This window comes from Emys orbicularis, chromosome 18 (genome assembly GCF_028017835.1).
Source record: "Emys orbicularis isolate rEmyOrb1 chromosome 18, rEmyOrb1.hap1, whole genome shotgun sequence".
NCBI lineage: Eukaryota > Metazoa > Chordata > Testudines > Emydidae > Emys > Emys orbicularis.
The window spans coordinates 27377480-27390704 of record NC_088700.1 but is presented as its reverse complement, the minus strand read 5'-3'; the positions used below and the strand labels follow the sequence as shown (position 1 = coordinate 27390704).

Below are 13225 nucleotides of genomic sequence, written 5' to 3'. Positions count from 1 at the left end.
GGGGGGGGGAACAAAGCGACACATCTAATCGTTGGGATTTTACACAAAGACCTTTCAGAAGAGCCCCAGACAGTGTCTGAGCTGGCTCGGATGAGGCAGCAAGGGGCAACGCAGCCTGAGCCAGTGAAACTGCCAATCCCCCAGGGAGCAGTGGAAGCAGGTCCAAGCCGTAGCAAAGAGCGGTTCCTGCCGGGAGACGGGAAGCAGGCAGATTGCAGCTCTGTGGGACAGAGAGTGTCTGTTTGTTCTGTATGTGGACGGCACCTGGCACAATGGGGCTGGTCCCTGAGTGGGGCCTATACCCAATGCTAATAAAAGAAGGGGATTTGTTGGATTACTGGCGAGCTCTGAATCCCCTGAGAGCACAGGTGGCAGGTGACGGGGCAAGCCCTGGACAGACGGGATCTGCCCAGCCAGGGCAGAATGTGCAGGATGGGGAAAGGGAAAGGCCATTGGGAGTGTTTCGGCAGAAGCAAAGAAATCGGGGAACCAGCCCAACCATGGCGGAGTGAGGCTGTTCCCTGGGCTAGATCTCCACAGACAGCAGTCATGGGCAGGCTGGGAGGGATGGCCTGGATTCACTTTGGATTGGCTCCAGTGTAAATGAGACGAGAATTGTCCCAGAAGGGCCCAGGTACAAGAGTGACAGACACTGTAGGTTTAGCCTGTGAATAAAAAAAATTAGGTGCATTATAAAACAGTAAAATAATCCCCCTGCTCCCCTTCTCCTGATGGGTGACCCCAAGTCTGACCTTGTACCTGTCCATGGGGCATCATCACTGAATGGGGGAGCTGTTAACGAGGCACCACAGGGATTGGCTGTAGCCTCCTCACTATTCAACTTTGTAATTAACCATCTGGAAGTAAATATAAAATCACTGCTGATAAAGTCTGTGGCTAGCATAGCTTGGAGGAGTGGTAAATAATGCTAATGATGGGGAGTTGTACAGAGCAGCCTGGATGGTTTGGTAAACTGGGATTAGTAAAACAAATGCAGTTTAATACAGCCAAAAGCCAGGCCCTATAGCTGGGAACGAAGGCTAGTGGCCACACCTAGAGCCTAGAGAACTGTAGCCTGGAAAGCAGGGACTATGAAAAGGATTTAGGGTCATAGAGGACAAACAGCTGAACCTGAACTTCTGTGAGCTGCTTTCAGGTTAAGCCTGCAGCTTTGGGCAAGTAATTCAGACCCTGGGTCTGTTTTGGAGCAGACGGGCGTGTCGGGCTCAACAAGACAGGGTGCTGGGGTCCCGAGCTGCCAGGGCAGGAAAGCAGGGGCAGAAGTAGTCTTGGCACATTGGTTGGCAGCTCCCAAGGGGCTTTCTGTGATCCAACCCGTCACAAGGGACAAAACACTCCAATCCCTCCTGGTGGGAGGAGCCAGGTTTGCTCTTCAAATTCTGTCCTTGGTAGATGTCCAGGTCTGGGAATGTCCCAAAACAGCATTTCTAATGGGAAGCTGGCTGCAGAACAATTAAACTGCTGAGAGCTCCTATGCAGGTGGGGTGGGAATTCAGTCTCTGTGTTCTGTCAGTGCAGCTAGAGCAATAGGAAAACCTCACCAGTCACTGTAGCAACTGTCTACTCCAAAGTACTACAGGAGCATTTTAAGTGTAGACAACCTGAGAGTGAGACCAGATCTACCTCCAGTTGGCACTAGGGATGCACCAGCACTGAGACTATAGCAATGACAACAGTTCAATGCTTCCAGAGTTGGCACGATTCAAACCTACGTGGGAAAGCCCCAAGGGATTTCTAGTCCAGCACCTTAACCCCTCAGCCACAACTATCTGATGGCCACTAGCTTCCCTATATTATGATTCTCTTCTTAGTGAATTATCACTTCACATTGTTTGCTCAGACCAGCCTCCCCGGCCCACTCACTGCTGTGCGGGGCTGTAAGTGTGTCCATTGCTGGACAGCAGGAATTCCTGCCCATTTCCCTTCCGGCTGGAGCAGGATTGGAGTGTGTTTGTGTTAATGACATTGCTGTAGATTGTTGTTCGTTCCCCATCTTGACAATTCAGACAGTCCCTTTCCCATTTAGATCTCCATCATATCGTTCCAATAGCAGGGGTCCGGTTTTCTCTGGGGCACTGACATGTTTCAGGGGGTTGGTGAGTGAACTCAGCCTTGCATTCCGTCCTTGATGAGGCGGGGCAAGGGTGGTCAGTTTTGTTGGGTCAGAAAGTTGGCAACCCTAGATCCAGAGGAAACAAACACCCAATGAGGCTGGCCAGGGGCAGGACATCAACTTGGAGGGGAGGGGTGGGGGTGGCAGTGACATCACAAAGGCCTGTTGCAGGAACTCGGCCTATTGGGCAAAGGTGGTGGGGAGGGGGTGACCTCACAGAGAGACCCTGACATCAACCGGGCAGGACAGAGGTGCAGGGCCAGGCCAGTCTCTGAGACCCCCCCGGCTTTGCTGCCGCAAGTCTCCTTCACGAGGTCTCTCCTCGACGACTGAGAGAGAATTAGGATTCATGGATGTGAGCATGAGGAGGAACCTCTGTGGAGTTTTCTCCTTTCCTACCACTGATTGTGCCGAAAACAAACTTCCCTTTTACAAGGTAAGAGGCCCAGAGAGGTTTGGAACCTGTTCAGTCTGATCCCCCTGGTGCAGGCAGCATTCTAGGCCCAGAAAACACTGGCTTAAGGTGGCAGAATTTGATTTCCTACCTAGGACATTGACGCTTGGAATCCCTGGGACATTGGGGTTTATCCTTTTTGGTTTCCCTTTTCCTCTCTCCTCCCTCCTTTCTCCTCTTGCTTCTTTTTCACCTTTCCCCGGCTTCCCTCCCTCTACCAAGGAGGGGTGTGTGTGGAGTGTGGATGGGGTGGGGGGTGCTCTCATTGCGGGAGGTCCTCACAAAGAGGTGAGGCTGGATCTGAGAGTGATCCCCTCTGATGGTGACCTGGGCCGTCCTTTGGGACATCTGGTGAGACCTCTCAGCCTCCCGCCCCTCAGAGTCTCAGTGCTGATTGGCCGAGCAGGGGGCTATCGCCAGCGAGGAGACTCAGGTCCTTTTGGCCTCTTTTCAAATCAGGCAAATAAGTCACAACCAATCCAATGTATGGGATTAATCTTGCTTCTCTCCATTAATTGTCTCTTAGCAGGTCAGGATAATCTCCATGAGATTATTTCTGAGAGAACTACCAAGATGACAGCCAGGGGATGGGAGTGGAGCTGTATCACTTTCAATAGCTTAAGATTTCTTTCTTCTGCATTATTTGATCTCATTTATGTGTGTTTCAGTCATGTAAATTCTGAGATAGATATTGTCTCAATACACATACATTAACCAATCATTACATGAGACAAAAGGTTTAGATTCACAACTTGAAGGCAAGGAGTGTATTGAGGCAACTCCAAGGGAAATACTATTTATGGAGATATCAATCTAAATTCTACACGAGTTTTGTTATCTTCCCTTTAGGTTCTATCCCTGGAAATTCACCCATACTCGTCTGCTGAAAGATCAAATAATGAAAATCTGCCTCCAGAGAATGTGGAAGGCTGACGCAGAAGGGGAACTGAAAGATGCCCACATTCAAATCAAAACGGAACGTTGAGAACTGACTGTTGCAACGCTGGCCCCACCAGTCCCTAGGACAGGGGTGGCCAACCTGAGCCTGAGAAGGAGCCAGAATTTACCAATGAACATTGCCAAAGAGCCACAGGAATATGTCAGCAGCCCCCCATCCACTAACCCCTCCAGCCCCCAGCATCTCCCGCCCACCGCCAGCCCCGCCAATCTCCGCCTCCCACTCCCTCCCCACTCCTCCCACCCGCCACAATCAGCTGTTTTGCAGTGCGCAGGAGACTCTGGTGAGGAGGGGAGAGGAGCGAGGGCATGGCAGGCTCGGGGGAAGGGGCAGGGGCCTTGGGTGAAGGGGTGGGGTGGTGGCAGGACCTGGGGCAGAGCAGGGGCTTGAGCAGTGAGCACCCCACAGCATATTGGAAAGTTAGCATCTGTAGCTCCAGCCTCGGAGTCAGCGCCTATGCACGGAGCCGCAAAGTAACCTCTGAAGAACCGCATGTGGCTCCGGAGGCACAGGTTGGCCACCCCTGCCCTAGGAAAAGGAGACACCAACCTGTCATGTGCGATCTAATGAGCAGGAAAAGAATCTGGGAGCCTAGAGCACCCACAAGGAAAAATTAGTGGGTGTTTAGCACCCACTGGCAGCCAAGCTCTGCCCTGCCCGCAGTGCATCTCGCCCGGCGGCGGCCCCACTGAGCAACTCCTCCCGCTCCCTCCCAGCACTTCCTGCCCACTGCAAAACAGCTCTTTCATGGAATTCAGGATGCTCCGGGAGGGTAGGGGAGGAGCGGGGACATGGCATACTTGGGGGAGGACATGGGGAAGAGGCGGGGTGGGGGTTGGGGGAAGGGGTGGGATAGAAGCGGGATGGGGGTGGAGCAGGGGCAAGAAGAGAGGGGGCCGGGAGTTAGAGGAAGGGGTTGATTTGGGGGTGCGGCCGGGGCAGAGCAGGGGCGGGAAAAGGTGGGGCGGAGCTTTGGGGAAGGGGTGGAGTGGGGGCGGGGCCTGGGGCAGAGCGGGAGTTGAGCACCCACTGGCCAGAGGGGAAGTCGATGCCTACTGAGGGGATGGACAAAGGACTGCTAGAATCATAGAATATCAGGGTTGGAAGGGACCTCAGGAGGTATCTAGTCCAACCCCATGCTCATGGCAGGACCAATCCCCAACTAAATCATCCCAGCCAGGGCTTTGTCAAGCCTGACCTTAAAAACCTCTAAGGATGGAGATTCCACCACCTCCCTAGGGAACCCAGTCCAGTGCTTCACCACCCTCCTAGTGAAATAGTGTTTCCTAATATCCAACCTAGACCTCCCCCACTGCAACTTGAGACCATTGCTCCTTGTTCTGTCATCTGCCACCACTGAGAACAGCTGAGCTCCATCCTCTTTGGAACCCCCCTTTCAGGTAGTTGAAAGCAGCTATCAAATCCCCCCTCACTCTTCTCTTCTGTAGACTAAATAAGCCCAGTTCCCTCAGCCAATCCTCATACGTCATATGCCCCAGCCCCCTAATCATTTTCCTTCCCCTCCGCTGGACTCTCTCCAATTTGTCCACATCCTTTCTGTAGTGAGGGCCCCAAACTGGACACAATACTCCAGGTGTGGCCTCACCAGTGCCGAATAGAGGGGAATGATCACCTCCCTTGATCTGCTGGCAATGCTCCTACTAATGCAGCCCAATATGCCGTTAGCCTTCTTGGCAACAAGGGCACACTGCTGACTCAAATCCAGCTTCTTGTGCATTGTAATCCTCAGGTCCCTTTCTGCAGAACTGCTGCTTAGCCAGTCAGTCCCCAGCCTGTAGCGGGGCATGGGATTCTTCCGTCCAAAATGCAGGACTCTGCACTTGTTCTTGTTGAACTTCATCAGATTTTTTTTGGCCCAATCCCAATTTGTGTAGGTCACTCTGGACCCTATCCCTACCCTCCAGGGTATCTACCTCTCCCCCCAGCTTAGTGTCATCTGCAAACTTGCTGAGGGTGCAATCCATCCCATCATCCAGATCATTAATGAAGATGTTGAATAAAACCAGCCCCAGGACTGACCCATGGGAAAGCGGGGGAGGGAGTGGAGGAGAGGAGGCACACGGTGAGCGGAAGGGACCCCACAGAGCGGGGGTGTAGTGCAGGAGAGGGGGAACTCAGCCAGGCAGCGGTGGGCGATGGGGGCTGGGAGAAGGGGCTAAGCAGATACAGGAAGAGATGGAGCACAGGAGGGGCCACCGGGGCCCAGGCATCCGGGGCCTGGTCGGCGGCTGTGCCAGGGGAGGCTTAGCCTCCCCGCCTATTATACCCACGGCCTGTGCTTCCTCTGAGGGATCTCCAGTGTCAATGTTCCCCAGAGCTCGCCTTCCCTGACAGGCCTGAGCAACCAGAGCTTGTAACTAGACCACTCACAGCCTCCCCGCGGGCAGCGTATGGACACAAACAGGCTGGAGACAAGTGATGGCAGAAATCACTGGGGACTCGGGGAGCTGAGGAGGGGGCCACACCCCACAGGAGCTGAATTTCTGACTCGGGGCTGAGTAGTGCAGGTTGGATGCGCAGCACAGCTGTGAGGCTGTCTGCTGCGATCGATCCCCGGGGGTCGATTTAGTGGGGGTCTAGTGAAGACCCACTAAATCGACAGTGGAGCGCTCTCCGGGCGACTCTGGGACTACACCGGGAACGCCAGGAGTAAGGTAAGTCTCCCGTCGGCCCAGCACAGAGTAGACACAGCAGTAAGTCAACCTAAGCTACGTCGAATCCAGCTGTGTTATTCACGTAGCTGGAGCAGCGTCACTTAGGACGACTTACTGCGGTAGGATAGACACTGCCTGAGGCCTGAGTTTCCACTGCAGTCTGGATGCTCAAACACCGGATTGGCAACACAAGTCACCAAGCCCAGGCCACACAGAGACAGGCTCAGTGTGCAGTGTGGACACCCCCTCACACAAGCCCAGGATTGTCAAATGAGGAAATCATTCCTTTTGTTTGACTTGCTGGCAGAGGAGCCCAGTGATATTGGAGCTCCCCAAGCGTCAGTGACAAACGCAGCGCTCCAGCCACTGAGCTCTAGGGCTCCCTGCTGAAAGAATCACTTCATGAGGGACTGGTCAAAGAGAGGTGCTGGTCTTTGGCCAAGGGCAGGGAGTCCCACCCTCAAATATAGACCATTTCCCTCGTTGTCTGTCTGTGCTGGGGCAGGAGCAATAACACGGCCTCCTGCATTTGCTATTGCAGAGAGTGGTTTCTGACGGTCTCCTCAAACACAGGGTGCGAAACAGGCCTCAGACCTGACTGGGTGTAAACAAGAACTACGCAGCTAGACTGAGCCAGCTGAGAATTCAGATGTGCCCCTTGCCTAGAGCGATGGACTGACCTGTGAGGGGACTGGAACCTGAGCTCCCAATGTTTAACTGGCACTCGTTCAGCATCACCTCCGAGTGCCGTCACTGTAGGTTAAATACTCCAGCACCGGACTCCCTGCCAGCTCTGGGCTCCACAAGCTTTCCTTGTGACTGAATTCTGTACAGCAGGGGTGCAGGGAACCAGCAGGCGCATGTGACTCCTTGGTGAGGTTTTGCGTGCAAGGTGTGTGTGTGAATCTTTGTGTGTCAGAAGCAATGAGTGTGGCACTCTCACTGAACCGACAGAGGGCCACGGTGGTTGGAGCGAGACAGCAGAAGAATAAAGGGGCAACGATGGGCATAACGATGATGATTGTGTTGTGTTTCATTCCTTAGAGCTGGTGCCACCGCCCATCCCTTTAGCCTTGTAGTTTACCAAGGGTAAAACTAACCATCTGTTCAGATACAAGGGAGTGTTTGTGTTCATTTCCGCTAGCTACACAGGGGTTTGATGTTGCTGCTTTCAATCCTCCAGCTCTGCCGGGATAAGGAACAATTCAGGCCGTCACTGAACTGAAGGAGGGAGATGATTTTCTGACAGGGAGGGACGCCTCCTCTTCAAGGTGTTTGGCAGGCAGCCTCCTTCCCAGCTTTGTCCTGACAACAGCCAGTTGAAAAGGGACCCTCCCCAGCCCTCCTCAGCCTGGTGAAAATGAGCCAGTGAGTGAGGGTGGGGGAGAGCAAGCGACGGAGGGAGAAGGAGTGAGCGGGCCGGGACCTCGGCGAAGGGGCGGGACATGGGTGGTCAGTTTTGTTGGGTCAGAAAGTTGGCAACCCTAGATCCGGGGAATCATCCGGACCCCGGGGCGCACCGCACTGCACTGCACCGCACCGCCCGGCTCGGGGGCCCCGGGGCGCTCAGCCGCGGTGCCCGGTCAGGTCTAAGTGGCACTTTCAGCCCCAGGACATCGTCCGCGGCGGACAGGAGCGAGCAATGGCGGGGGGGGCAGTGGGCGGAGAGGAGCCCTGGGCCTGGCCAGCTGAGAGGAGCGAGCAGGGGACGGGGCGGGGGGTGGGGGAGGAGAGGAGCCAGCGGGCAGGGGGGCCTCAGGGTGCATCACAAGTGGAGAGGGCAGGGCCAGGGCACCATCGGAAACCCGGTACTGGGCGTGGACCCTGAGCAAGGCTTTTGGGTGATGCAGTAACGGAGCTAGGAGGTGATAAGGGGAGTTCTAGGCATCTCTAATCCCAGCCCCACTTCTCCTGTGCCCAAAGCCATGAGCGTGAGCCCACCCCTCTCAGTCTCAGACCCCACAGCCCCAAAGACATGACTGGCCACTCACGCTGTGACCCAATTACAGCTAGGAAGGCTCTCTAGAAAGATAGGAGTGGGAAGAGCAACCCTCTTAGCCTGGCAGGCAGTACGCATCCTTCCCAGTATGGCAGAGACCATGCCTCAAGCGACGGTCCTGGGGCCGGTTTTCTTCAATGTCTTCATTCATGATCTGGAGGATGGCGTGGGCTGCACCCTCAGCAAGTTTGCGGATGACACTAAACTGGGAGGAGTGGTAGATACGCTAGAGGGTAGGGATAGGATACAGAGGGACCTAGACAAGTTAGAGGATTAGGCCAAAAGAAATCTGATGAGGTTCAACAAGGACAAGTGCAGAGTCCTGCACTTAGGACAGAAGAATCCCATGCACTGCTACAGACTAAGGACCGAGTGGCTAGGCAGCAGTTCTGCAGAAAAGGACCTAGGGGTTACAGTGGACTAGAAGCTGGATATGAGTCAGCAGTGTGCTCTTGTTGCCAAGAAGGCTAATGGCATTTTGGGCTGTATAAGTAGGGGCATTGCCAGCAGATCGAGGGACGTGATCATTCCCCTCTATTCGACATTGGTGAGGCCTCATCTGGAGTACTGTGTCCAGTTTTGGGCCCCAGACTACAAGAAGGCTGTGGAAAAATTGGAAAGAGTCCAGTGGAAAGCAACAAAAATGAATAGGGGGCTGGAGCACATGACTTATGAGGAGAGGCTGAGGGAACTGGGATTGTTTAGTCTGCAGAAGAGAAGAATGAGGGGGGATTTGATAGCTGCTTTCAACTACCTGAAAGGGGGTTGCAAAGAGGATGGATCTAGACTGTTCTCAGTGGTACCAGATGACAGAACAAGGAGCAATGGTCTCAAGTTGCAGTGGGGAAGGTTTAGGTTGGATATTAGGAAAAACTTTTTCATTAGGAGGGTGGTGAAGCACTGGAATGGGTTACCTAGGGAGATGGTGCAATCTCCTTCCTTAGAGGTTTTTAAGGTCAGGGTTGACAAAGCCCTGGCTTGGATGATTTAGTGGGGGATTGGTCCTGATTTAGGCAGGGGGGTGGACTAGATACCTCCTGAGGGCTCTTCCAACCCTGATATTCTCTGATTCTATGATAGGCAGATAGACCCAGACTAGTCCATAGGAGACTGGGGGGGACGGGGGGCGGGGGAGGGGAGGCGCAGAGGAAGAGGATGCAGGCAACTGAACGTGACAGGTATTCATGAAAGGAGAGAGAGAGTGTTTGAGTGTGAGTTGGCCAACACAGAGAAGAGAGAGAGAGAGAAACCTAGGAGGAAGGAACAAAACTCAGAACAAGGAGTCACCCTCATGGACCCAACTACTGCTAGGGAGCAAACACCACCGCTGGCCAGAGAGATGAACAGCCCCCGCAAATGGCAACATCAACTCCCTTGAATCCACAGCTAGTCAGGAAACCCTTTTTCTTGTTTTTTTTGTTCTTTTTTTAAACAAACCCACACCCAGCTAACGGGAAGTCCCTGCCTGGAGCCAGGGGGGCTGTGACCAGAGCCCTCACCAAACCAGACATTGATCTCACAGACAGTGACAGCTGCTCCGCTCCCAGCTGGACAGGTCTTGCCTGGCATCAACAACGCTTGCGCTCTCGCTCGCTTTCCATCTCACCACCGAGACGGACTCTGTCCCCCACCCCCACCACACACTTCTTTTCCCTTGGTGCCAAACACAACACAAGAAGGAAAAACAAAAGTTATCATCACAATCTGCCGTGATGGCCAGGCTCTCCTTCTCGCATCTCCCACACCCCAGGGCTCTACCCTGAACCCCCTTCCCCAGAGCTACAATTAGAAAGCACCCCACTGCACCTGCACCCAACATAGTTACTCTGCACAGGAGACTCTTGTCCCTTCCACTGGTCTTAACCCCACAGAGCCCCAGGCCCAGCTAGGATGCACCTTATTTTTCTTTAGTACTGGGGCTCTCGTCCTCTCCTTCCTATCCCTCTTGGACTCCATCTGTGAGAGAGGACTGGGAAGTGTTACAGACACAGAGACCCTCCCACAGCTCTCTCTGCGCCCTGGGCTCACACCTGGTTGTCTCCCCAGTCCTTGGCGCTGTCCAGCATGTCTCCCTCCACAGAAGTCACCTGATGTCATCTTAGACTCCATCTTCATATTGCTCTTCTCCTTCCCAGAACTCCTGCTCTGCTCCTCAGACCTGTCTGTCCTCAGCTCTGCAGGCAGAGGGGAAGGGGCATCATGGGAACACACACGCCCCATTCCAGACACCACATGGCATCCACAGGGCTACCAAACCATGTCACCTTGTGCCAAAAACCACACCCCACCCCAAGGGAGCAAAACGCCTTTGTGAGCCCAGCACACACATACACACCAAGCCCAGCCAAATTGGGAGCTTGCCCCCCCTTCCCGGGCCTCATGGATGGAGAAGTTTGGTGGGCAGTGGGGGCCCCGAGGGACTGGCTCAGCGTGTGAATGAGGGACTGGGATATATGTGGGGGCGGGACTGTGGGGTTGGGGTGTCCAGGAGGACCCAAGGTAAGGGACTAGGGGTAGAGGAGAGTAGGGTTACCAAGTGCACTGTGGGACTGGGGGATTTAGAGAGCCCAGAGAGGACGGGTGGGGCAGGTTGGAGGGCCCCACGGGGGCTGAAAAGGGGAATCCGGCAGGTTGGGGGGTAGCAGAGAGTGGAGATAAGGGACTCGCACACTGGGGATGGAGAAGGCAATGGGGTGACAGGGACGTGGGGCCCAGCACTGGAGAAATGGGCTGGAGTCGATTGGGGCGGGGTGGGAGGAGGACGCTGGGGGAGGCAGCACATTGGCAGGGCAAAGGGAAAGGCCAAGGAGAGAGGACAAGGTGGGGGAGGGGAGCACTGGGGGATGACGGGGGGCTGAGGGTGAACTAGGGGGAGTTTGGGGAGCACGACTGAGGGGTCCCCATGGGCGCAGGGCAGGGCTGGGGGTGGAGGGGGGGCTGGGGAGGCCCCGGGACGGGGCAGGTTGGGGGGCTGAAGAGAATGTCAGGGCCCTACAGAGCAGGGAGCGGGTGGGGGAGGGGATAGGGGCGCTGAGGGGTGCCCACGGGCACAGGGTGGGCCTGGGCGCAGTTGGTGGTTGGGGGGGACGGGGCAGGTTGGGGGCTGAGGGGGATGTCACGGCTCTAGGGAGCAGGGAGCGGGTGGGGGAGGGGGGCAGGGGGTGGATGGGGCGCAGGGCAGGGTGGGAGTGGGGGGGCAGGGGGGACGGGGCAGGTTGGAGGGCTGAGGAGGATGTCGGGGCTCTAGGGAGCAGGTGGGGGAGGGGATGGGGGCTGAGGGGGATGTCGGGGCTCTAGGGAGCAAGTGGGGGAGGGGATGGGGGCTCAGGGGGATGTTGGGGCTCTAGGAAACAGGTGGGGAGGGGATGCGGGGGCTGAGGGGTCCCCACGGGCACAAGGCGGGGCACAGGGGGTGGATGGGGGGCTGGGGACAGGGGCGGACAGGGCAGGTTGGGGGCTGAGGGGGATGTCACGGCTCTACGGAGCGGGTGGGGGAGGGGAGCAGGGGGTGGATGGGGCACAGGGCGGGGCTGGGGGCATGGGGTGGATGGGGGGTGGGGGCAGGGGGGATGGGGCAAGTTGGGGGGCTGAGGGAGATGTCGGGGCTCTAGGGAGCGGGTGGGAGAGGGGATGGGGGCTGAGGGGGATGTCGGGGCTCTAGGGAGCAGGTAGGGGGGTGGGGGGCTGACGGGGATGTCAGGGCTCTAGGGAGCAGGTGGGGGAGGGGATGGGGGGATGTCGGGGCTCTAGGGAGTGGGGTGGGGATGGGGGGCTGAGGGGCATGTCGGGGCTCTAGGGAGCAGGGAGCGGGTGGGGAAGGGAATGAGGGGGATGTAGGGGCCCTACAGAGCAGGAAGCGGGTGGGGGAGGGGACGGGGGGCTGAGGGGGATGTTGGGGCTGTAGGGAGCAGGTGGGGGAGGGGCGGGGGGGCTGAGGGGGATGTCGGGGCTGTAGGGAGCAGGGAGCGGGTGGGAGAGGGGATGGGGGGCTGAGGGGGATGTCGGGGCTCTAGGGAGCAGGTGGGGGAAGGGCGGGGGGCTGAGGGGGATGTCGGGGCTCTAGGGAGTGGGGAGCGGGTGGGGGAAGGGATGGGGGGCTCTAGGGAGCAGGTGGGGGAGGGAATGGGGGGCTGAGGAGGATATCGGGGCTCTAGAGAGCAGGGAGCGGGTGGGGGAGGAGATGGGGGGCTGAAGGGGTCCCACGGGCGCAGACTCAGGCGCGGGGGCGGGGCCGGGCTCCTTGTGGCGCGCGGAGGCGCGAGGGCGACACGAGACTGAGAACAGCAGACACTCGCTAGGAGGGAAGAGGAATCCCAAAATGCACCGGGGCTGGCAGAAGCAGCGCGCAACGGCCCGGCCGAGCCCCACCCTCTGGCGCCTCTGACCTTCTCCTAATGGCGTCCTGAGCTCCGCACTCACTTCCGCTTCCGGCCTCGGCCTGGGTAGAGGGGTTTCAGGGGCGGCGGCGCTAGGGAGGCGAAAGGAGGTGGCAGTGGGCGGGGCATGTGGCGGCTGGGGGTGGGGCAGAGCGATCAGGGCAGAGGCCAAGCCCCGGGGGAGGCGGGGCTGGGGCGGGGCCGGGGCAGAGCAGGTCGGGGCTGGGGGCGGAGCAGGGGCGGGACTAGGGGCGGGGGCCGAGCGGGGCGGGGCTGGGGGCGGGGTCGGAGCAGGGACTGGAGTGGAGGCGGGGCAGGGGCAGAGCTAGGCGGGCCAGGGGCGGGGCTGGGGGCTGGCCAGGGCGGGGCGGGATTGGGCCGGAGCAGGGCCGGGGCAGGGGGCGGGGCCGGGGCAGAGTGGGGCGGGGCCGGGGCACCGCGAGGCGGGGCTGGGGGCGGGGCCGGGCTGGGGCTGGAGCAGGGAAGGGGAAGGGGGCGGGGCCGGGGCACAGCGGGGCTTGGCTGGAGCAGGGACGGGGCAGGGGGCGGGGCCGGGGCACAGCGGGGCGGGGTTGGGGGCGGGGCTGGGGGCTGGCCAGGGCGGGGCGGGATTGGGCCGGAGCAGGGAC

At 57.8% G+C, this 13225-nt stretch overlaps 1 long non-coding RNA gene across 1 annotated transcript; it reads right to left on the bottom strand.

Moving 5' to 3' along the window:
* Positions 1-605: 605 nt before the first annotated feature.
* On the bottom strand, positions 606-12669 carry LOC135891161 (uncharacterized). Its single transcript, XR_010562251.1, has 3 exons — positions 12606-12669; positions 10251-10394; positions 606-665 (listed from the first exon to the last, which is right to left on the bottom strand). It is a non-coding gene; the product is annotated as an uncharacterized LOC135891161 (long non-coding RNA).
* Between the last annotated feature and the right edge of the window lie 556 nt (positions 12670-13225).